The sequence below is a fragment of the Hyla sarda genome, chromosome 7 (assembly GCF_029499605.1).
Source record: "Hyla sarda isolate aHylSar1 chromosome 7, aHylSar1.hap1, whole genome shotgun sequence".
Classification (NCBI taxonomy): Eukaryota; Metazoa; Chordata; class Amphibia; order Anura; family Hylidae; genus Hyla; species Hyla sarda.
In genome coordinates, this window is record NC_079195.1 from 70905003 (window position 1) to 70929124 (window position 24122).

General features: G+C 42.5%; 1 long non-coding RNA gene across 1 annotated transcript; it reads left to right on the plus strand.

Moving 5' to 3' along the window:
- Window positions 1-6525: 6525 nt before the first annotated feature.
- On the plus strand, window positions 6526-22719 carry LOC130281617 (uncharacterized). Its single transcript, XR_008846057.1, has 3 exons — window positions 6526-6576; window positions 11494-11692; window positions 22501-22719. It is a non-coding gene; the product is annotated as an uncharacterized LOC130281617 (long non-coding RNA).
- The last annotated feature ends 1403 nt before the right edge of the window (window positions 22720-24122 follow it).

A 24122-nucleotide genomic window follows, 5' to 3' on the forward strand; every position in this document is an offset into this window, starting at 1 on the left:
TCTCTCTTTATCTTTCTATATATCTATCTGTCTGTCTGTCTATCTATCTATCATATATCTATCTGTCTATCTATCCTTCTATCTATCTATCTATCTATCTATCTATCTATCATCTATCTATCTGTCTATCTATCCTTCCATCTATCTGTCTGTCTGTCTGTCTATCTATCTATCATCTATCTATCTATCTATCATCTATCTATCTGTCTATCTATCCTTCTATCTATCTATCTATCTATCTATCTATCATCTATCTGTCTATCTATCCTTCTATCTATCTATCTATCTATCTATCTGTCTATCTGTCAACTATCTGTCTATCCTTCCATCTATCTATCTGTCTGTCTGTCTGTCTGTCTGTCTATCTATCTGTCTATCCATCTACCTACCTACCTACCCATTTCAGACCATTCCATGCTGCCTGTAGTACACTTCTCTGGGTCTCTATCTGCTGTCTGCTTTCACCTCCAATCATCTGCAGTCTGGCTAGAATCTCAGTCAAACTGTTCAGTGAAATTTAATCTTCCCATCGATTTGGCTTCGTAGACAGCAATTGACATCAAGCCTAAATTTACTAAAAGTCAATAGCATTACACAATTTAACGTTTTCTCAGTTCATTTCTCCCAGCTGAATAGTGATCACTTTCCACATGAGAGAGTATGGTGACTGGAAAGTGAGTCTTTATCTGGGCACCACACCTCCCAGCATTCCTGCCCTGATGACATCATGGGAGGTTCCCTGATGATGAAAGTGCTAGGGTAAGGCTGGGTTCACACTGCGTTTTTATTTCCGTTTAATGTATCCTTTTATAGTCATCAGAAAAGGAAAAAATGTTATACAGTAAGGGAAGCTAAAAAGAGATGCATGCTGTATGCCAAAGACTGGGCCAAAAAGGATTGCAATGTGACATTTTTTGGCAGCACACAATAATGTAGTTATCTATGTTTGTGTTTAAAGCTAAATAAACATAATGTAACAGTGAATCAGACACAAATGCAGTGTGAACATATCTTTAATAGTCATTTTATATATAGTTTAATAGATCAATTATTGAACATTATATAATTACTGTACCAGAAGAGAAAGTATTTTTTGTACATTGTGTGTGAATTTACACATAGTATTTTAAGGAAAAAGGCACCATGGGGGTAATTTATCATAACCTGTGTAGAGGAAGAGTGGTGCAGTTGCCCAAAGCAACCAATCAGATTGCTGAGTTATTATTTAAAAAGGGCATCTGGAAAAAAAAGAAGCGATCTGATTGGTTTCTATGGGCAGCTGCTCCACTTCTTCCCTACAAAGGTTTTGAAAAATTTCCCCTTTTCACAGTGCTGGTATTTTTTTTTTATCTGCCAGATGTTTTCTGCAGTAAAGTATTAGCTAAAAGTCATTGCAAATATTTAAATGGGCACTGTCAGATACAAAATCTTTTGATATGTTGTAAAGCATGCAAAACCAATTGGTTTTGCAATTGCTTTCATTAGAAAATGTTCAATATTTCATACTTAAAAAGCCAGTCAAATGCCTGCTTGGACACATACTATTCCTGCTGTGTCCATGCATCATGGACACACTTCCTTGATTGACAGCTGTGAGTGCAGGGCTCATAGCTGGAGGAAAAATCCTCCTACTGTCAGCTTGTTTCCCGCTACTGTCAGTGAGGACAAGCTGGGAGTTGTAGTTTTTCTAATGCTAGGGGAGATGTGAGCAGACAGCATACTGAGGGAGGGGGCGGAGACCTGCACAGAGAGGCCACGCCCCCTCCCTGTGAGAGGAATTTCAGACTAGTGAGCTAAATAAAAAGTTTAATAAAAAAATCAATGAAGGTGCTAGAGACATAAAAATTAGATGTTCATGGTCAGGATTAGGTACTGAGTGATCTATTAAAAAAATGTATTTTTGTTCGATCTGACAGGTATATTCTGGTGCCATAAAGCTATTTAAGGGGGTACTCCACTGAAATAATTTTTGTTTTTAATCAACTGATGCCAGAAAGTTTAACATATTTGTAAATTACTTCTATTTAAGAATCTTTATCTTTCCAGTACTGATCAACTGCTGTATGCTACAGAGGAAGTTCTTTTCTTTTTGAATTTCTTTTCTGTCTGACACAGTGCTCTCTGCTGACACCTCTGTCCATGTCAGGGATTGTCCAGAGCAGGATAAGGTTACTATGGGAATTTGTTCCTGCTTTGGACAGTTCCAGACATGGACAAAGGTGGCAGCAGAGAGCACTGTAGTCAGACTGAAAGGAAATTCAAAAAGAAAATAACTTCCTGTGGAGCATACAGCAGCTGATAAGTACTGGAAGGATTAAGATTTTTAAATAGAAGTAATTTATAAATCTGTTTAATCTGTTGGGGACGAAGGGCGTACCTATACACCCTTCGCCCACTCCCTTTCTATAATGTGGGGCCATGCCTCGAACAACGGGCGTGACCCGTGGCTAATAGCGCGTGGCACTGATCGCAGTGCCGTGCGCTATTAACCCATTAGGCGCGGCGTTCAACGTTCATCGCTGCATCTAAAATTAAACTAAACTGCTGCCGGCTAGCTCCCGGGGCTGTTCGGGATCGCTGCGGCAAAATCGCGGCATCCCGAACAGCTGTAAGACAAGAGGAGGGTCCCCTTACCTGCCTCCTGGTGTCCGATCGCTGAATGACTGCTCTGTGCCTGAGATCCAAACGGCAGAATCATTGATCAATGGTTTCCTATGAGAAACCATTGATCAATGTAAAAGAGCAGTGTGTGTAGTGTTATAGCCCCCTATGGGAGCTATAGCATTGCAAAAAAAAAGTAAAAAAAAAAAAAAGGTAATAAAGATCTTTTAACCTGTTAAGGACCAAGGGCGTACAGGTATGCCTTTGCTCCCTAGTACTTGAGGCCCAAGGGTGTACCTGTACGCCCGTGGGAATTTCGGTCCCCACCGCGCCCTGGGAGGGGACCGGACTGGGGTGACTGCTGATATCGATCAGCAGGCACCCAGCGCAAATGCCCAGGGGGGTCATCAGAATTCAACTGAATTCACACTTGTGATTTGCGCGATTCCGGGTCATTCAGGATCTATGGTGACCCGGTGACCAGAAAAATAAAGGGGATCGCAGTTGTCCAAGACACCCACGATCCCCCTTAAGGGATAGGAGTGAGGTTGCAGGGGTGCCACCCCTCCTATCCCTGCTATTGGGCATCTAGAAGCGACGTCCGAAAACAGATCGGGGGCAGGGGGTTAACTTTCGTTTTCCCCGTTCTGCCCACCCACAATATGTGGGGCAGAATGGGTAAACCGAAGGGGACCGGCGACAAAGTCCACTTACCCTGCGAGCGAGGCTGCGGGCGACGATTAGTGTCGGAGATCGGCGGGCTGCATGTCATGCGGCTGGCTCCCTCGATCCAACGGAAGCCGGTAAGTTGCCTAGCAACATCTGGAGGGCTACAGTCTGAGACCACTATACAGTGGTCTCTACTCTGTTACCCTCAAGATGTTGCAAAACTACAACTCCCAGCATGCCCAGACAGCTGTCATGCTGGGATTTGTAGTTTTGGAACAGCTGGAGGGCTACAGTTTGAAGATCACTGTGCTGTGAACTGTGGCCCTCTAGATCTTGCAAAACTACAACTCCCAGCATGCTCACATAGCAGTTTGCTGTCTGGGCATGCTGGGATTTGTAGTTTTGCAACATCTGGAGGGCCACCACTGTGCAGTTGTTTCTAAACTGTAGCCCTCCAGATGTTGCAAAACTGAAAATCCCAGCATACCTAGCAGCAAACAGCTGTCCCGTTATGCTGGGAGTGGTAGTTGTGCACCTCCAGCTGTTGCATAACTACATCTCTTAGCATGCACTTTGGCGATCAGTACATGCTGGGATTTGTAGTTTTGCAACAGCTGGAGGCACACTGGTTGGAAAATAGTGAGCTAGGTAACAGAACCTAACTGAAGGTTTTCCAACCAGTGGGCCTCCAGCTGTTGCAAAAGTACAACTCCCAGCATGCACGGTCTGTCAGTGCATGCTGGGAGTTGTAGTTTTAAAACAGCTGGAGGTTTGTCCCCCCATGTGAACATACAGGGTACATTCACACTGGCAGGTTTACAGTAAGTTTCCTGCTTCAAGTATGAGCTGCGGCAAATTTTTCGCCGCAGCGCAAACTCCTAGCGGTAAGCTCAATGTAAACCTCCGCCAGTGCGAATGTACCCTAAAAACACTACACTACACTACACTAACACATAATAAAGGGTAAAACACAACATATACACCCCCTTACACTGTCTCCCCCAATAAAAATGAAAAACGTATTGTACAGCAGTGTTTCCAAAACGGAGCCTCCAGCTGTGTCCACCCCTATGCAATCCCTAATTAAGTCCTCAAATGCGCATGGCGCTCACTCACTTTGGAGCCCTGTCGTATTTCAAGGAAACAGTTTAGTTCCTCATATGGGGTGTTTCCGTACTCGGGAGAAATTGCACTACAAATTTTGGGGGGCTTTTTCTCCTTTTACCCCTTATGAAAAGGAAAAGTTGGGGTCTACACCAGCCTGTTAGTGTAAAAAAAAATGTTTACACTAACATGCTGGTGTTGCCCTTTACTTTTTATTTTCACAAGAGGTAAAAGGAAAAAAAGACCCCCAAAATTTGTAACACAATTTCTCCTGAGTACAGAAATACCCCATATGTGGGCGTAAAATGCTCTGCGGGCACACAACAAGGCTCAGGAGTGAGAGCGCACCATATACATTTGAGGCCTAAATTGGTGATTTGCACAGGGGTGGCTGATTTTACAGCGGTTCTGACATAAACGCAAAAAAATAAACACCCACATGTGACCCCATTTTCGAAACTACACCCCTCATGGAAAGTAACAAGGGGTATAGTTAACTTTAACACCCCACAGGTGTTTCACGAATTTTCATTAAAGTTGTATGGGAAAAAAAATTTCACTAAAATGCTGGTGTTACCCTAAATTTTTCATTTTCACAAGGGGAAATAGGAAAAAAGCCCCCCAAAATTTGTAACCCCATTTCTCTTGAGTATATAAATACCCCATATGTGGATGTAAAGTGCTCTGCGGGCGAACTACAATGCTCAGAAGAGAGGGAGCACCATTGCGATTTTGAAGAGAAAATTTGTCCGGAATTGAAGGCCGCGTGTGTTTACAAAGCCCCCATAGTGTCAGAACAATTGACCCCCCCACATGTGACCCCATTTTGGAAACTACACCCCTCACGTAATGTAATAAGGGGTACAGTGAGCATTTATGCCCCACAGGTGTCTGACAGATTTTTGGAACAGTGGTCTGTGAAAATGAAAAATTAAATTTTTAATTTGCTCAGCCCACTGTTCCAAAGATCTGTCAAACGCCAGTGGAGTGTAAATACTCACTGCACCCCTTATTAAATTCTGTGAGGGGTGTAGTTTCCAAAATGGGGTCTTCCTAAATGCAACATGCCCCCCAAAAACCATTTCAGCAAAATTTGCTTTCAAAAAGCCAAATGTGACTCCTTCTCTTCTGAGCGTTGTAGTTCGCCAGCAGAGCATTTTACGTTCTAAAATGGGGTATTTCCATACGCAGAAGAGATGGGGTTAAGAATTTTGGCGGGCGTTTTCTCCCATTACCCTTTAGAAAAATGGTAAATTTTGGAAAAAAACTGCACTTTAGTGAAATTTCTTTTTTTCATTTACACATCCGACTTTAATGAAAAGTCATCAAACACCTGTGGGGTGTTAAGGCTCACTGGACCCCTTGTTACGTGCCTTGAGGGGTGTAGTTTCCAAAATGGTATGCCATGTGGTTTTTTTCTGCTGTTCTGACACCATAGGGGCTTCCTTAATGTGACATGCCCCTCAAAAACCATTTCAGAAAAACTCACTCTCCAAAATCCCATTGTCACTCCTTCCCTTCTGAGCCCTCTGCAGCGCCCGCCGAACACTAGACATGCACATATGAGGTATTTCCTTACTCGAGAGAAATTGGGTTACAAATTTTGAGAGCATTTGTCTCCTTTTACCTCTTGTAAAAATTCAAAAACTGGGTCTACAAGAACATGTGAGTGTAAAAAATGAAGATTTTGAATTTTCTCCTTTATTTTGCTGCTATTCCTGTGAAACACCTAAAGGGTTAACACACTTACTGAATGTCATTTTGAATACTTTGAGGGGTGCAGGTTTTATAATGCGGTCATTTGTTGGGTATTTCTAATAGGAAGGCCATTAAAAAAAAAAAAAAAAAAAAACAACGATAGTGCAAAAACAGAAAAACCCTCCATCCCCAAGGAGTTAACTTTCTGGCAGCAGTTGATTTAAAAAACATTTTTTTTCCAGCGGAGTACCCCTTTAAAGTTTTTTTGCACTAAAAGTAAGAAAGAACAGCAGTTACCTGGCTAAAAGAAATACTTTTGATGTCATAACAGCAAATGTAAGTGAAAACCACAAGCAATTTCACACAAAACTCTTGTGAGGTCGCAGTATTAACTAGCAGAAAACACAACTGTGATATCACAAGACCTTACCCTAGGCCCCCTTCGCATATGTCTGGCGATCTGGTGATGTTTCCTTCCAGAGCTGCAGAAAAGCGACACTCATGGTAAAACAGATTCCATCCATTTGAATAGGACAGTTCACATTTATCTGGCGGAACGATGAACATACCGCAAGGTGCTGAAAGGGCAAACTCATCTTGCAGACCTGCAGAAATAATGGGTGCCGGATCCTAGACAAAGGATGTCGTGTGATACACTTTGCCTTTAGTTGCGGCATCAGTTGAGGGCAGTTTTAGGTGGGGTTTAGCCGTATCGCCAGATACATATTAACCCAGCCTAACAGTGTGATGTCACTGCAGGGAACCCGAGTGAAACCCACTCACCTGACACAAAGACAGATGGAATATATCACAGTATTTTACTCAAGGGAAGATGACAACAAGATCAATGTATGGTATCCTTAAAGGGGTACTCTGCCCTTAGACATCTTATCCCCTATCCAAAGGATAGGGGATAAGATGTCTGATCGCAGGGGTCCCACCGTTGGGGACCCCCACAATCTCCCTGCATCACCCGGTGTTCATTCAGAGCATCAGGTGCAGCCCTGGAGCACCAGTGGCTCATGATGTCACGGCCGCGCCCCACTTTTGACATCATGGTCATGCCCCCTCAATGCAAGTCTATTGGAGGGGGCGTGGTGCCCATCCTGCACCCTCCCATAGACTTGCATTGAGGGGGCATGGCCGTGACATCACGAGCCTCTGCCTCTCATCACCAGTCATCTGGCACACAGCGAAGTTTGCTCAGTGCACCAGATTTCTAGGGGGGCGCAGCAGAGATTGTTGGGAACCCCAGTGGTGGGACCCCTGCGATCAAACATCTTATCCCCTATCCATTATGTTTATATATGTTACTCACTAGGTCCTGCAGATGCTTAAAATTTCTTTTTTATGTTTGTAGCTTTTGTTTTTGGCTTAATCCCTTTTTTCTGCTGCTCACTCATTCTGATATACACTGCTCAGGAAGGGGCATGTCCAAAGCAAGCACTGAGTCCACCTTCATTTACCATGTATTCACTTCCTCCCTTAGTCTGCTGAGCTGGGTCTGTTAATCCAATCAATGCAAACTGCTATGAAACCCCCTCCTCTCTGTTTTCATGCTGCATTCTGATAGGACAGGAGTGAGCACAGAGAAGGGCTAGTCCAGCCCTCACTTACTGGACTTTGTCCCAGCCTGTGCTCCAGCTTGGAAATGTGCTGCAGCCGGAAATAAAAGTTTCTTATGAAGTGTATTAGAAAGGTTAGCATTTTGCCAAGATGTACAACATATAAAATGTTTTCGATTCTGACAGTGCCCCTTTAATTTCCAGTTCCTTATTTGATAGCTGTGGCATTCTAGCCATAGACCTCCTTATTCCTCACTGTGGTTTGATGCATTTTAGGTTGCCCTATTTTACGGCATTATTGTGCACATTTTCTTTTATCAAAAATGCTGCCTTCAGATGCTACTTTAAAATCTAGAACAAAATTTTGAAAAGTCTCCATGCCCATCATTGTCTTTGGTGTCTTTATAGCATTTGTGAGGGAAGGGTCAACATTTTTATCCCTTTTTTGTGCAAAACACTGCAAGTAGGATTCTCAAAAACTGACTTAGGGAGCTCTGTTGCTCATACCTTCAGAAGGACATGAGTTGAGGAGAGGAAAACTAGTGCATGTCCGATCTTTTTTCTCTGTTCAACTTCCCTAAAATGCTGGACACCCCATAGACTCTATTCAAGTCAATAAGGTTCTTCAGGACCTGACAGTGTCAGTTGTGCTCCGACCAGTTTAAAGTTAGTTCAGCGCAAAAAAAAAAAAAAAGAAGAGTTAGACCCTAAGTGAAGTGGAGCACATCAGCATTGTGAACTTAGCCTAATTCTGGGAAAGTGTAAACTTTAAGGGGTTCTCCAGTGGAAAATATTTTTTTGAATTAACTGGTGGCAGAAAGCAATACAGTTTTGTAAATGTATTAAACATTTCAATCCTTCCAGTACTTAGCTGCTGTATGCTCCACAGGAAGTTGTATAGTTATTTTCTGTTGGACCACAGTGCTCTCTGCTGACACCTCCGTCCATGTCAGGAACTGTCTGCAGCAGGAAAGGTTTGCTTTGGGGGTTTGTTCCTGCTCTGGACAGTTCCTGACATGAACAGAGGTGTCAGCAGAGAGCACTGTGGTCAGACAGATATAACTACTTAACTTTCTTTGGAGCATACAGCAGCGGATAAGCACTGGAAGGATTAAGATTTTTATGTAGAAGTAATTTACAAACCTGTTTAACTTTTTGGCACAGGTTGATAAAAAAAAAAAATTCCACTGGAGTACCCCTTTAAGATTATGCCAGATTTTTAACAGTGTCTCAGGCTCTTTGAAAATCTGACACCTATTACACTGTCTACTCCAAGTCTGCATCACCTGCATTAGCAGGCCTCATTAAGGCCCAACATTTATTTGGTGCATTTTAAACTCTGCCCCTTTACAGAGGTCACACCCCTTTTTAAATAAAAAGTGCTGTGCATGGCATAAAAAAGGGGGGAAATTTGGTGCAAATAATTTTAAAATGTGGTGCAAGATCTGATGCAATTTACCACCCTCCCCCCCAAAAAAGAAAAAAAAGAAAAGAAAAGGAGAACGAAAAAGAAAAAAAAACATAAAAGTCCTTTCAAACTTAAATCAACTGGTGCCAAAAAGTTAAACAGATTTGTAAATTATGCTAGGGACGTTAGGGACCCACTCTGAATAGGTGGCCTTGACGTGGCGAGTGGGCTTGTACTTTTTGATCAAAAATGTATACTAACAACCTGTTAGTTTTTGATATTGTGCTGAGAAGCAATCAGATCATTATACAAGATTGTAGATGTGCGCTATGTCTGTATTCTACTCGAATTCAGATTTGTAAATTACTTTTATTAAAAAATCTTAATCCTTCCACTACTTATCAGCTGCTATATGCTCCACAGGAAGTTATTTTCTTTTTGAATTTCCTTTCTGTCTGACCACAGGACTCTCTGCTGCCACCTCTGTCCATGTCAGGAGCTGTCAAGAGCAGGAGAGGTTTGCTATGGGGATTTGCTCCTACTCTGGACAGTTCCTGACATGGACAGAGGTGGCAGCAGAGAGCACTGTGGTCAGACAGAAAGGAAATTCAAAAAGAAAAGAACTTCCTGTGGATCATACAGCAGCTGATAAGCACTGGAAAGATTACGTTTTTTTTTTTTTATAGAAGTAATTTACAAATCTGTTTAACTTTCTGGCAACAGTTTATTTAAAAAAAAAAAAAAAAAAAGTTTTCCAGTGGAGTACCCCTTTAAATCTATCTATATATATAAAACTCAACGTGTGTATGTATGTATGTATGTGTGTATGTTCCAGCATCACGTCCAAACGGCTAAAGATATTAACATGAAACTTGGCACACATGTTACTTATATGTCAACAACAAACATAGGATAGGTGATTTAACCCTTACTCACCCCCATTTGCCAGGGGAGGGGTTTATATTTAAAATCCTATACAAGTCAATGGGAAATATATGTTACTGCATAACTTCCAAACGGCTAGAGATATTTCGATAATACTTGGTCACATGTTACTTATTTGTCCACTTAAAATATAGGATAGTTAATTTAACCCTTAACTACACCCATTTGTGAGGGTCGGGGTTTTCATTTAAAGCACCATGCTAATCAAAGGGAAATGTATGTTCTCACATATCTTCAGTAGGGCTGGAGATATTTCAATACCTGGTACACATATTACGGGTCGGGATATGAGGACGGGATATGAGGTCGGGATAGGAGGTCGAGATAGGAGGTCAAGAGAGGAGGACGGGAGATGAGGTCGGGATAGGAGGTCGGGATAGGAGGTTGAGATAGGAGGACGTGAAAGGAGGATGGGATAGGAGGTCGGCATAGGAGGTCGAGATAGAAGGACGGGATAGGAGGACGGGATAGGAGGTCAAGATAGGAAGACAGGATAGGAGGACGGGATAGGAGGACGGGATAGAAGGACGTGATAGGAGGTCGGGATAGGAGGTCGGGATAGGAGGTTGAGATATGGGTTTGAGATATGACAACAATATATGAGGACGGGATAAGAAGTCAAAAGCTTCCTCCTCTGTTGATTTTCCTCCACAACAAGGATTAGGAAGGAAAAACCGGGCAACGCCGGGTACTCAGCTAGTATGGTATAAATTCAAGGTCTTATCAATTATTACTATTTTGCTTTCCTATAAACAGATAAGACTATGGAAAAGCTCAGTGGGCTCCAAACTGTGGCTGTCCAGCTGTTGCAAGACTACAACTCCCAGCATGCCAATGGTTGTCCGGGCATACTGGGAGTTGTAGTTTTGCAGCTACTGATTGGAGACCACTGGAAAGCTGAACAAAATTGCATTGGATACAGAATAAAGGTGCTTATTCTAGCGGCAGAGAAGATAATACATTGCTTTGCGCGAAGCCGCGGCGACAGCGGAGCCCCGTACCGAGCGATTCATTTACTATTCAGGATGATATAAGACACTGTAAATGGCAGCCAGTTGTCAGACCCCGTGTCAGAGCATTTTATTTAAAATCGACAATAAAACACTTTGTTTGGTTGCAGCAGAGTTGGGTATTTATTAGTTTTTGTATACCATGGCAGAACATTAACTGATAAGATCCGGTGGTTCCTGAGGGGGCGTTTAGATTCATTCTTTCAGTCTGGATTAATAAAGTCACTGGAGAGGGATCTGTCAGTTTGATTAAGACAACAGTGAAAGAGCTTTCAATGTATTCCCTTCTCTCCGTGAGACTGGAAAAAAAGTCACCAAAGCCGCTGCTTTATAAATCAAATGTATTGTCATTGGAGACCAATTTAACTGGAAAAGATAATACTGAATCTTAGGAGCACATAGCAAGGGGGACAGGGAGCAGGCCTGGTTTTTATGAAGCTGAATCAATCCTGAATAAACATATACAGATGTTTTGTGTTCCTTTTATTTCTAGGACACAAGCAATCGGGAGAGGAAGTCATTTTGAATAAATGAGCAAAGATTGTTTAGATTGAAGATAGAGTGCTTCCTATCAAAACCAGGGACAACTGTATCTTCACAAGTTCCCTTGACCCATGGGGTAACAACCACACTAGCTGCCATAACTACTGCCATGGAGCCCAATAGCCAAGAGAGTCCATGTTCACCTACAGGTGAGGAGCAGATAGAGTGGAGACCAAAATAATCTTAAAGCATATTCCAGAAGGAAAAAAATTATTTCAAATCAACTGCTGCTGGAAAGTTATGCAGATTTGTAAATTACTTCAATTATAAATCTTAATCTTTCCAGTACTTATCAGCTGCTGTACGCTCCAGAGGAAGTTGCGTAGTTCTTTCCAGTCTGGCCACAGTGCTCTCTGCTGCCACCTCTGTCCATATCAGAGAAGGAGCAAACCTTCATAGCAAACCTCTCTTGTTTTAGACAGTTCCTGATATGGACAGAGGTGTCAGCAGAGGGCACTGTGGTCAGACTGGAAAGAGCTACACAGTTTCCTCTGTAGTATACAGCAGCTGATGAGTACTGAAAGACTAAAACATTTTTACATAGAAGTAATTTACAAATCTGCATAACTTTCTGGCACTAGTTGATTTGAATTTTTTTCCCCCCTATGAAGTACCTCTTTAATAGGTCTGTTTTAATAAATACTTGTGTTTACTTTTGAAAAACAAGAATGGAACATGCTTTTCGATTACAATTCTGTGTTATGCCCTTTCTCCGTTATTCCTCTTGAAAAGGTATCAATAATATGACACTTAGGAGTTACCATTACCCCTGTCATGGGGATGGGCCTATACACTTGTTTGGCCATATGTGCAGTGATTGGACAATTGGTTCAAGTGATTGGTCAGATTGCATAGAGACATGCCCCAAGGCCATTGACAAAAAGAGTGGTAACACCCAGTTATAAATTTACATTTCCAGGATTTATAACAGAGGAACGACATAACTGCTATAGTGCTTTTTATTTTATGGAAAATGCAAATATTTTCTAAAACAGACATGTCAGGATGTCAATTTACAAATAAAGGTCCTATAGGTGAAGTGGAGTCCCCTCCAAATTTTATAATGGTTTCCCATAGTTACTCATTACTGTCAGGGACCGACCAGGGGACAGGGAAAGTGAGCCCTAAACTGACCCTAAAACCGCTCGCCCTGCCTACTTGACCATCCACCCTAAACGGTGGATCAACAACTGGGCACTGGTCCCTCCCTGAACTAAAGTGCAGGGGCCTAAAAACACATAGTAATAAACAGTCGGTCACAAACCAGAAACATAACAGGAACATAGAACTCTATAACAGATTAACCCCTTAAGGACGCAGCTAATTTTCACCTTAAGGACGCAGGCCTCTTTTGCAAATCTGACCACTGTCACTTTGAACATTTATAACTCTAGGATGCTTTTACTTTTCATTCTGAATCTGAGATATTTTTTTCATGACATATTCTACTTTATGTTAGTGGTAAAATTTCTTTGATACTTGCATAATTTCTTGGTGAAAAATTCCAAAATATGATGAAAATTTTTTACATTTTGCATTTTTTTTACTTTGAAACTCTCTGCTTATAAGGAAAATGGACATTCCAAATAAATGATATATTGATTCACATATACAATATGTCTACTTTATGTTGGCATCATAAAGTTGTCATGTTTTTACTTTTGGAAGACATCAGAGGGCTTCAAAGTAGAGCAGCAATTTTCCAATTTTTCTCAAAATTTTCAAAATCAGAATTTTTCAGGGACCAGTTCAGTTTTGAAGTGGATTTGAGGGGCCTTCATATTAGAAATACCCCATAATGGACCCCATTATAAAAACTGCACCCCTCAAAGTATTGAAAATGACATTCAGTAAGTGTGTTTACACTTTAGGTGTTTCACAGGAATGGCAGCAAAGTGAAGGAGAAAATTCAAAATCTTCATTTTGTATACTCGCATGTTCTTGTAGACCCAGTTTTTGAATTTTTACAAGGGGTAAAAGGAGAATATCTTCCTAAAATTTGGAACCCAATTTCTCTCGAGAAAGGAAATACCTCAGAAGAGAAGGAGTGACAATGGGATTTTGGAGAGTGAGTTTTTCTGAAATGGTTTTTGGGGGGAATGTCACATTTAGGAAGACCCTATGGTGCCAGAACAGCAAGAAACCCCCCACATGGCATACTATTTCATAAACTACACCCCTCAGGGAATGCAACAAGGGGTCCAGTGAACCTTTACACCCCACAGGTGTTTGACGACTTTTCGTTAAAGTTGGATGTGTAAATTACATTTTTTTTCACTAAAATGCAGCTTTTTTCCCAAATTTTACATTTTTACAAGGAACAATATTTTGTAACCCCATTTCTTCTGAGTATGGAAATACCCCATGTGTGGACGTCAAGTGCTCTGCTGGCGCACTACAATGCTCAGAAGAGAAGGCGCGCCATTGAGATTATGGAGAGAGAATTTGGTTGGAATAGAAGTCGGGGGCCTTGTACAAAGCCCCTCGTGGTGCCAGAACAGTGGACCCCCCACATGTGAACCCATCTTAGAAACTACACTCCCCACACAATTTAATAAGGGGTGTAGTGAGCATTTACACCCCTCTGGCGTTTGACAGATATTTGGAACAGTGGGCTGTGCAAATGAAAAATTACATTTATCATTTTCACGGACCACTGTTCCAAAAATCTGTCAGTCATATGTGGGGCGTAAATGCTCACCTGACACCTTATTACATTCCATGAGGGGTGTAGTTTCCAAAATGAGGTCACATGTGGCCAAAATGAGGCCATTGTTATGGCACTATGGGGGCTTTGTAAACACACGTGGCCTTCAATTCCGGACAAATTTTCTCTCCAAAAGCCAAATGGTGCTCCTTCTCTTCTGAGTATTGTAGTTCGCCCGCAGAGCATTTTACATCCACATATGGGGTATGTTCTTACTCAGAAGTATTGGGGTTACAAATTTTGGAGGGCTTTTTTCCTATTTTCCCTTGTGAAAATGAAAAATTTAGGGTAACACCAGCATTTTAGTAATAAAATTTTTTTTTTTCATTTTCCCATCCAACGTTGTTACGTTCTGTGAGGGGTGTAGTTTACAAAATGGGGTCACATGTGGGTATTTTTTTTTTAATGTTTATGTTAGAACCGCTGTAATATCAGCCCCCCCTGTGCAAATCACCAATTTAGGCCTCAAATGTACATAGTGCGCTCTCACTCCTGAGCCTTGTTGTGTGCCCGCAGAGCATTTTACGCCCACATATGGGGTATTTCCGTAGTCAGGAGAAATTGCGTTACAAATTTTGAGGGTCTTTTTTTCCTTTTACCACTTGTGAAAATAAAAAGTATGGGGCAACACCAGCATGTTAGTGGATTATTTTTTTTTTTTTACACTAACCAGTTGATGTAGACCCCAACTTTTCCTTTTCATAAGGGGTAAAAGGAGAAAAAGCCCCCCCAAATTTTTAACTCAATTTCTCCCGAGTACAGAAATACCCCATATGTGACCCTAAACTGTTTCCTTGAAATACGACAGGGCTCCGAAGTGAGTGAGCGCCATGCGCATTTGAGGACTAAAATAGGGATTGCATTGGGGTGGACATAGGGATATTTTATGCCAGTGATTCCCAAACAGGGTGCATCCAGCTGTTGCTAAACTCCCAGGCTGCCTGGACAATCTGTGGCTGTCCAGAAATGCTGGGAGTTGTTGTTTTGCAACAGCTGGAGGCTCCGTTTTGGAAACACTGCCGTACAATGTCTTTTATTTTTATTGAGGGGGACAGTGTAAGGGGGTGTATATGTAGTGTTTTACCCTTTATTATGTGTTAGTGTAGTGTTTTTAGGGTACATTCACACAGGTTTACAGTGAGTTTCCCGCAAGGAGTTTGCACTGCGGCAGAAAATTTCCCGCAGCTCAAACATGAAGCAGGAAACTTACTGTAAACTTGGGGGCAAACCTCCAGCTGTTGCAAAACTACTTTTGCAACAGCTGGAGGCACACTGGTTGGAAAACCTTCAGTTAGGTTCTGTTACCTAACTCAGTATTTTCCAACCAGGGTGCCTCCAGCTGTTGCAAAACTACAACTGCCAGCAAGTACTGATCGCCAAAATGCATGCTGGGAGATGTAGTTATGCAACAGCAGGAGGTACGCAACTACAACTCCCAGCATGTCAAGACAGCTGTTTGCTGTTTGGGCATGCTGGGATTTGCAGTTTTGCAACATCTGGAGGGCTACAGTTTAGAGACCACTGCACAGTGATCTCCAAACTGTGGCCCTCTAAATCTTGCAAAACTACAAACCCCAGCATGCCCAGACAGCAAACTGCTGTGTGGGCATGCTGGGAGTTGTAGTTTTGCAAGATCTGGAGGGCCACAGTTTAGAGACCACTGCACACTGATTACCAAATTGTAGCCTTCTAAATCTTGCAAAACTACAAATCTCAGCATGCCCAAATGGCTGTCTGGGCGTGCTGGGAGCTATAGTTTTGCAACATCTGTGGGGGGGGCTACAGTTTAGAGACCTGTTTAGTGGCTTCCGTACTTTTCACCAGGGAGCCACGAGGGAGCCGCACGTCATCGCCGTTCGTCGGCACCGGTCAGGTAAAGGACCTCCACCGCCGCCGGTCATGCTACAGTTTCCCCTGTTCTGCCCAGATTACTGTCGGTGAGCAGGATGGGGAACCGAATTTTAACCCCTCCGCCCCCGATCTGATATTGGTCGTCGTTTCTTGATGACCAATAGCAGGGATAGGAGGGGTGGCATCTATCCCTTCAGGGGGACTTGGGGTGTCTTGGACAACCCCGATCCCCCTGATTCTCCGGGTCACCGGACACCGGTATGACCCGGATCTGCTGAAAATCGCCGATCTGAATTGACTGTTCATTTCCTGCGATCGCTGACATGGGGGGTCTCAGGACTCCCCTGGGCACATGCACGGGATGCCTGCAGATAGATATCAGCAGTCATCCCTGTCCAGGCCCTGACCGGCTAGCGGCGTGGACCGGAATTCCTACAGGCTTATCCATATGCCCTCCGTATTTAAGGACTCAGGATGCAGGGCGTATGCATACGCCCTTTGTTCTGAAGAGGTTGAGTTCAGAGGACACAGATCAGTGAGCAGCACAGAGGACACTATAAACCTATGGTAAAGCACAGAGGAAAACACTAGCTAAGTGATCATGTACTCTAAGATCAGTGCATGTACAAAAACTCCAAAGATCTGAATAAAGAACTAATAAACAAATAGAGTTCAAAACACCAGACAGGAAAACGGATGAGGCTAAACAGATTCCAAGAACAGACAGAAATATAGCATAATCCCCCAGAACCTCCAGTAGACACAAAATCCCCATGGACTGGTAACCGGGATCTATAGCTAAACAGGAATAATCACAATCCCTCATAAAACCTCTGTAACAATGCTGGATGTGGATCCACTGACCTTAGTGGCTGATGACACGGGCCGTATCGGGGAGCGGAGTCTAAGGTGCCGCTGGTCTTCATCAGAGCCCGCCACTAGGCAGGATGAGTTTGCTACGGCAGGCAACACCCAGGTCGTTACCCCTGATACGATTTGACCACACAGTTAGCTGGATGAGGCAAAGTACAGTAGGATGAGGCAGAGGCGTAGTCGGACTTAGCAGAAAGTCAAGGCAGCCAACAAAGGTGCGTAGTCAAATGACGTAGCATAAGGGTCAGAACACAGGAAAGGCAAACAGACTGTATGGAACGCTTAATCTCAGGCAAACGGCACTGAAGATCTGGCATGGAAGAGTGGGCGGGGCAGGGACTTATAGAATAGTGTCAGGTGTTTCACATAATTATGGGCATACTGGCCCATTAAATTCCAGAGCTCCAGTGCACGCGCACCCTAGGAGACAGGGACACACGCCGGAGCTGAGAGGCAGAGGAAGAAGCAGCTGAGGAGCGTGGTAAGTGATGGGCTGGGATGTGGGCACGTGCCGCGATGCGAATCCCACCCCCCTGGCAGCAGGGGAGTGGGGGACAGTGCGCTCACTGCCAGGGGAAGTGGCCGGAGCGCAAGGTGTAACAACCTCCAGTTGACACGGAGTCCCCATGGATAGGTAACAGGGATGCTGAGTTACAACTCAGAAAACAGATACAATAAGATATAATTATAGAACACTATTAACACTGAACACAAGACAGGAATCATCGCAATCCCTCAGAAAACCTCCAGTAGACACGGAGTCCCCATGGACAAGTAACAGGGATATCTAGATCAGAACCTCCAGTAAACACAGGAATGTCCCCATGGAGCGATAACACAGAAAACAGATACAAGAGAAAACACAGTGTGAACAGATACATAACAGAAATACAAATCCTAAAACAGACTAAACGAACACAGATTAAAATCTACTAAGAGCATGCCACATAATCATGGCTAAAATCAGAACATGCAAGGTGCATGCTAAAACAGAGATAGTAGATTAAAAGCTCAAATAAAGAGGATTTCACCAAGAGCTCCATAGCAGCATGTCAGGATCTCAGGAAGTCCATGTGTAATGATCTAAATAACCAGCCCAGAGGCTAGACTGGGCTGACTTTAAACAGACATACCCTCAGAGCTATTGGCTAGCAAGCCAAAGGCTTTAACTATTCTCTGGCCAGGGAACATAAAACTGTTTACACACAACCAAATACAATAGCTGTGTGTGAACACAGACATGACAGTACCCCCCCCCTTTAACGAGGGGCCTCCGGACCCTCATAAAAGTACACACAAGCATAAAAAAATACCAAATATGAAAAAAAAAATACCTGGGTGCCCAGGTGGCTCCACGGTTGCCACCTGGATGCAGATGCTTGACTCAGGAATGGAGGTAAGAAATACTGCAGTCTTCAGGATTGGCCAAAGAAATCATTGTGTCTGGTCCACTTTAACAGGATACAGGAACAAAAACAAAAAAGGGGCATCAGAGCAAGTGGCAGGCTGTTGATTCTGTCACGGACCGACCAGGGGACAGGGAGAGTGTGCCCTAAACTGACCCTAAAACCACTCTCCTTGCCCACTTGCCCATCCACCCTAAACAGTGGATCGACAACTGGGCGCTGGTCCTTCCCCAAACTAAAGTGCAGGGGCCTAAAAACACATACTAACAAACAGTCGGTCACGAACCAGAAACATAACAGGAACATAGAACTCTATAACAGATTATGTTTAGAGGACAGAGATCAGTGAGCAACACAGAGGACACTATAGACCTGTGGTAAAGCACAGAGGAAAACAGTGCATGTACAAAAACTCCAAAGATCTGAATAAAGAACTAATAACCAAATAGAGTTCAAAACACAAGACAGGAAAACAGATGAGTCTAAACAGACTCCAGGAACAGACAGAAATATAGCATAATCCCCCAGAACCTCCAGTAAACTCAAAGTCCCAATGGACCGGAAACAGGGTTCTATCGCTAAACAGGAATGATAGCAATCCCTCATAAAACCTCCAGTTGACATGGAGTCCCCATGGACAGGTAACAGGGATGCCAAGTTACGACTCAGAAAACAGATACAACAAGATATAATTATAGAACACTGTTCACACTGAACACTAGACAAGAATCGCAATCCCTCAGTAGATACGGAGTCCCCATGGAAAGGTAACAGGGATATCTAGATCAGAGCCTCCAGTAGACACAGGAATGTCCCCATGGAGCGATAACACAGAAAATAGATACAAGAAGATATAATTATAGAACACAGTTCACACTGAACACAAGACAGGAATCATCACAATCCGTCATAAAACCTCCAGTAGACACAGATTCCCCTGGACAGGTAACATGAATATCTAGATCAGAGCCTCCAGTAGACACAGAAATGTCCCCATGGAGCGATAACACAGAAAATGGACACAAGAGGATATAATTATAGAACACTGATCACACTGAACACAAGACAGGAATCATCGCAATCCCTCAGAAAACCTCTAGTAGACACGGAGTCCCCATTGACAGGTAACAGCAATATCTAGATCAGGGCCTACAGTAGACACAGGAATGTCCCCATGGAGCGATAACACAGAAAACGGATACAAGAGAAAACACAGTGTGAACAGATGCATAACAGAAAGGATACAAATTCTAAAAACGACCAAACAAACACAGCTTAAAATCTAAGCCGCATAATCATGGCTAAAACCAGAACATACAAGGTGCATGCTAAAACAGAGATAGTAGATTAAAAGCTCAAATAAAGAGTGTTTCACCAAGAGCTCCAAAGCAGCATGTCAGGATCTCAGGAAGTCCATATGTAATGATCTCAATCACCAGCCCAGAGGCTGACTGGGCTGAGTTTAAATAGACACACCCTAGGAGCTATTGGCTAGCAAGCCAAAGGCTTTAACTATTCCCTGGCCAGGGAATATAAAACTGTTCACACACAACCAAATACAATAGCTGTGTGTGAACTCAGACATGACAATTACACTATTGCTCTTCCCCATCCCAGGGACCAATCTATGCCTGTGGAGCTTGTGGTTGATGCGGCAACCTGCAGACTTGGGCAGTCCCATAAGTTCAGGTCATACAGGACTGGCCGTAAAATGGGTCCTGCTGTTTGCACCTTCACAATTGCCGCCCCGAGAAGATTTTTTAACCCCTTTCCAATTCATCGTACCAGTACATCATGGGTCAGATGAGGGGAATATGATGCAGGCCTGTGGGCAGGGCAGGGCAGTGCTGCTGCAGTTAGGAGTACAAGGAGGACAAGCAGCCTATCACTTGGTAGCACACAGTAAGTGTACCACCCAGCTTTCCCAAAGAGCTTCATCATAACTGCTTTACCAGACATATATTCTATTCTATTCTATTGGAAAGTGGGGTTAGAAGCAGAACATAGTGCAGGGATCACAGTACTCCCCCAATATTGTAATATTTATAAATAATTGTTTATTTTCCTCTCATGCAAAGTCTAGGTATGAAGACTGGGCAACACCGGGTAGTCAGCTAGTATGCCATAAATGTCTATTGTACAAAAAAACACTCTAGGCATGGGAAACTATTGGTCTTAGATATATATTCCCTCAAGTAAACAGGGGACAGTACGTAACCATTCATGACAATAATGATATCTCCCATTTGCCATAATTGTCATCCATATGGCATCTGTCAGTGAGTATAGTAAGAATGCTATTTTTCAGTCACTTATTCCTGGACATCACATGTAGTTTTAAACATTTTACTTCAAGAAAGCAAAGGCAGCAAAAGAGGATCATGATTTTGTCATTCCAAACATACTGTTCTTTTCTGGAGAGCATCACTTTCAGAAAATGTTAAAAGTTTTTTATTTTTAGAATTACCCCGGACCCTGCAGAAAACCTTTATCACTTTGGAGCTGGCTCCCATTTTAGAAAGTGGTCTTATAGAGGTAATACAGTTTGTAAAATCTCTGCTTGTTAGAATGGTCTTTTTACAAGAAGCAGATCACAATGTCTCCCTGCTCAGACCTCTGAGCGATCGTGTAATGTCTGGGAAACTTGACTGCAATGTATTCAACTCCCTTGTAGTGCCACCAAAGAGGACATAAAGAATTACACAGTTTCCATTCTAATCAGTAGAGTATTGGTGTGCAGAAAAGATGGGTCCTCCAGAGTGAGAGGGACTCTTTACAACTCCTTTCCGCTTGCACCAGTACATGAGGATTCGGAACAGGGGTCTCATCTATTAACACATAAATCACTAATGATGCATATGAAAATGGGTTTTGTAGAATAAGCTTCTTTGCCGCTGGCAGTTCTGTCTCTTTTAATGGCAAAAAAGAACAGCATGTAGCTCCATTATACGAACAGTAAGTTAACAGACTTCCAACTTGGCTATCAGAAAAAATTCAGAAACAAACACTTCTCAGCGCTCACCCTTGGCTACAATTTATCTTTATCCTCACCTTGTGCTTCTAAACTCCACTGGTCAGTAGACGTCCATCCTTACATCAAAGGAAAGCTCTAGCACCTGAATGGTTTAAAGGGGCACTCTGGTGAAAAAATAAATAAAACATTTTTTAAATCAGCTGGTGCCAGAAAGTTAAACAGATTTGTAAATTACTTCTATTTAAAAATCTTAATCCTTCCAGTACTTATCAGCTGCTGTATGCTCCACATGAAGTTCTTTCTTTTTGAATTTGTTCTCTGCCTGAACACAGTGCATTCTGCTGACACCTCTGTCCATGTCAGGAACTGTCAAGAGCAGGAGAGGTTTGCTATGGGGATTTGCTCCTGCTCTGGACAGTGTCAGCACAGTGGTAAGACAGAAAACAAATTCAAAAAGAAAAGAACTTCCTGTGGAGCATACAGCAACTAATAAGTACTGGAAGTATTAATATTTTTTTAATAGAAGTAATTTACAAATCTGTTTAACTTTCTGGCACCAGTTGATTAAAAAAAAGCTTGTTTCATCGGAGTACCCCTTCGTGAAATATGCTTCTTCATACAACTCATTGTGCAAAAGTATGTATAAAGAACACAGACGCGTTTCAAGCATACTTTTCACTCTTATTCACAGCATCCAAATACAGTAAATACAGAAAAAAAAGTCACAATGTAACATACTGGAATCCACCTACTGGGAGGGTTCAACATCATCTAAAGATTACATGTGGCGGACAGAATTTACAAACAACATTTACGCATGTAAACTGACTACCATGTCCTCACTAACGAGGAGTTGTACTTTTGCAACAGCTGGAGGCACACTGTTTTCAAAAAAATGAATGTAGAGGTTGCCCCCTTGTTATAGATATAATTCTGGGTATTAATAAATCATGGTAGAGATCTCTGCATTGACCCGTAATATATTTATACATAGTTATTGAGGACAACTCAAGGACCTGGTGATTTGTGGTCGAAATGTTCTTCTATTTGTTTTGATAATATATTTTAATTGTTTTCGTTTTATATGTATTTTAAATCCACGCATCTCAAAGTTATTTTTTCCCTATTTGTTTCCTTTTACTCAAGACATAGCAGAAGAACCATGCAAGCCAAAACAATATCTAAAGAGCCGGTATTTCTGCTAAAGACACACTTGAAACCTGAAGAGCGGTTGCGGAATGTAAGAGGCAATTAACACCATTTGGGGAATTTTTAATTGCTCTATAAAGTATAGCGTAAACAATTAGACCCGCTCATTTGATCCCATGAATTTCACTTGACAGCTGTAATTTATGACTAGTAAAGTGTTCCGTGTCCCCTCTTCATTCGGCATCTCAACTTATTTCCGTAATTGCTTAACAACGATCTTATCTTTAATGAGAAAATTACTCATTATGTTCATTTAACCTCGGATTTCGGAGCTGTTAATTATAAATAACTTGTTCTTAAACTGCAGCCATATAATCTAATGGCAACTTAAAACCTCTGTCCTAACTTTTTGAAAAAAACAAACAAAAAAACAACAACTCGATAAACTGAAAAAAACATAAATTGATTTTAAATCAGAGTTAAAGAGTATCTATTATTGTTACAGACTTCTTAGGGACGTGTCAGTAATTTTGATCGATGGGTGTCCGGGCGCTATAATGGTCAGCTAGGCACCGTGTGGGAGATTTATCAATACGTGTGCAGAGGAAAAGTTGACCGGTTGCCCATGGCAACCAATCAGATTGCTTCTTTCACTTCTCAGAGGCCCGTTTAAAAATGAAAGAAGCGATCTGATTGGTTGCAATGGGCAACTGGTCAACTTTTCCTCTGCACAGGTTTTGATAAATCTCCCCCCATGTTCCTGGCAGAAGTGAAGTAACACTGGTGCTTTTGCTCCTTCATTTTAGCGATTGTGGTGTTCTCAGCACCCGGACCCCCACAGAGCAAAACTTCTGACATGTCTCTATGACAAGTCAGAAGTTTGTAAGGGTATGTTCACATCACTATTTACCCCTCCGTCATATAGATAATCTGCATTTTGTCAGAAACGTATCTGTACACAGCAAGACACAGGCCCCATAGACTTTAACAGCCCTAATCGAGTTAACTAGTGGCTACGTTGAGATAATTTTCTAAGCATATATACGCATTTAGACTTGGACCATAAAGCACAGCAAACCATGCTTTTGGGTTCAAGAGAAAACCCAGATAAGCTTAGAAAATAACCTGAATTTAGTCACTTGCTGACTACATTTGGGCCATTAAATTTCTATAGGGCTTTGGCCTTGCTGTGCACAGATACAACAACATCCCATTTTGAGAGGCTGAAGACATACCAGCTGCTCAGCGTTTGGAACAAACTGTTCTGAATGCTGGAGCCGGCGCCGGGAGCTGGTGACATTATAGCTCCGCCTCCTCATGACGTCACGTCCCACCCCCTCAATGCCAGTCAATGGGAGGGGGCGTGACGGTTGAGACTTGAGGGGGTGGGGTGTGATGTCATGAGGGGCAGGGCTATGACTTCATGAGCTCCCGGCGCCTGCTCCAGTGTTCGGAACAATTCCAAACGCTGAGCAGAGGTGCACCCCTTTAAGGATATTATTTGGAAATATTTACTGTAGATAAAAAAAAAATAATGGGATATGCTCTTGGAGAAATTAATGGCTCCTGCTTCCCTGCTCCATCAGACAAGACGATATCTGGTAGTCGGTAATACCACC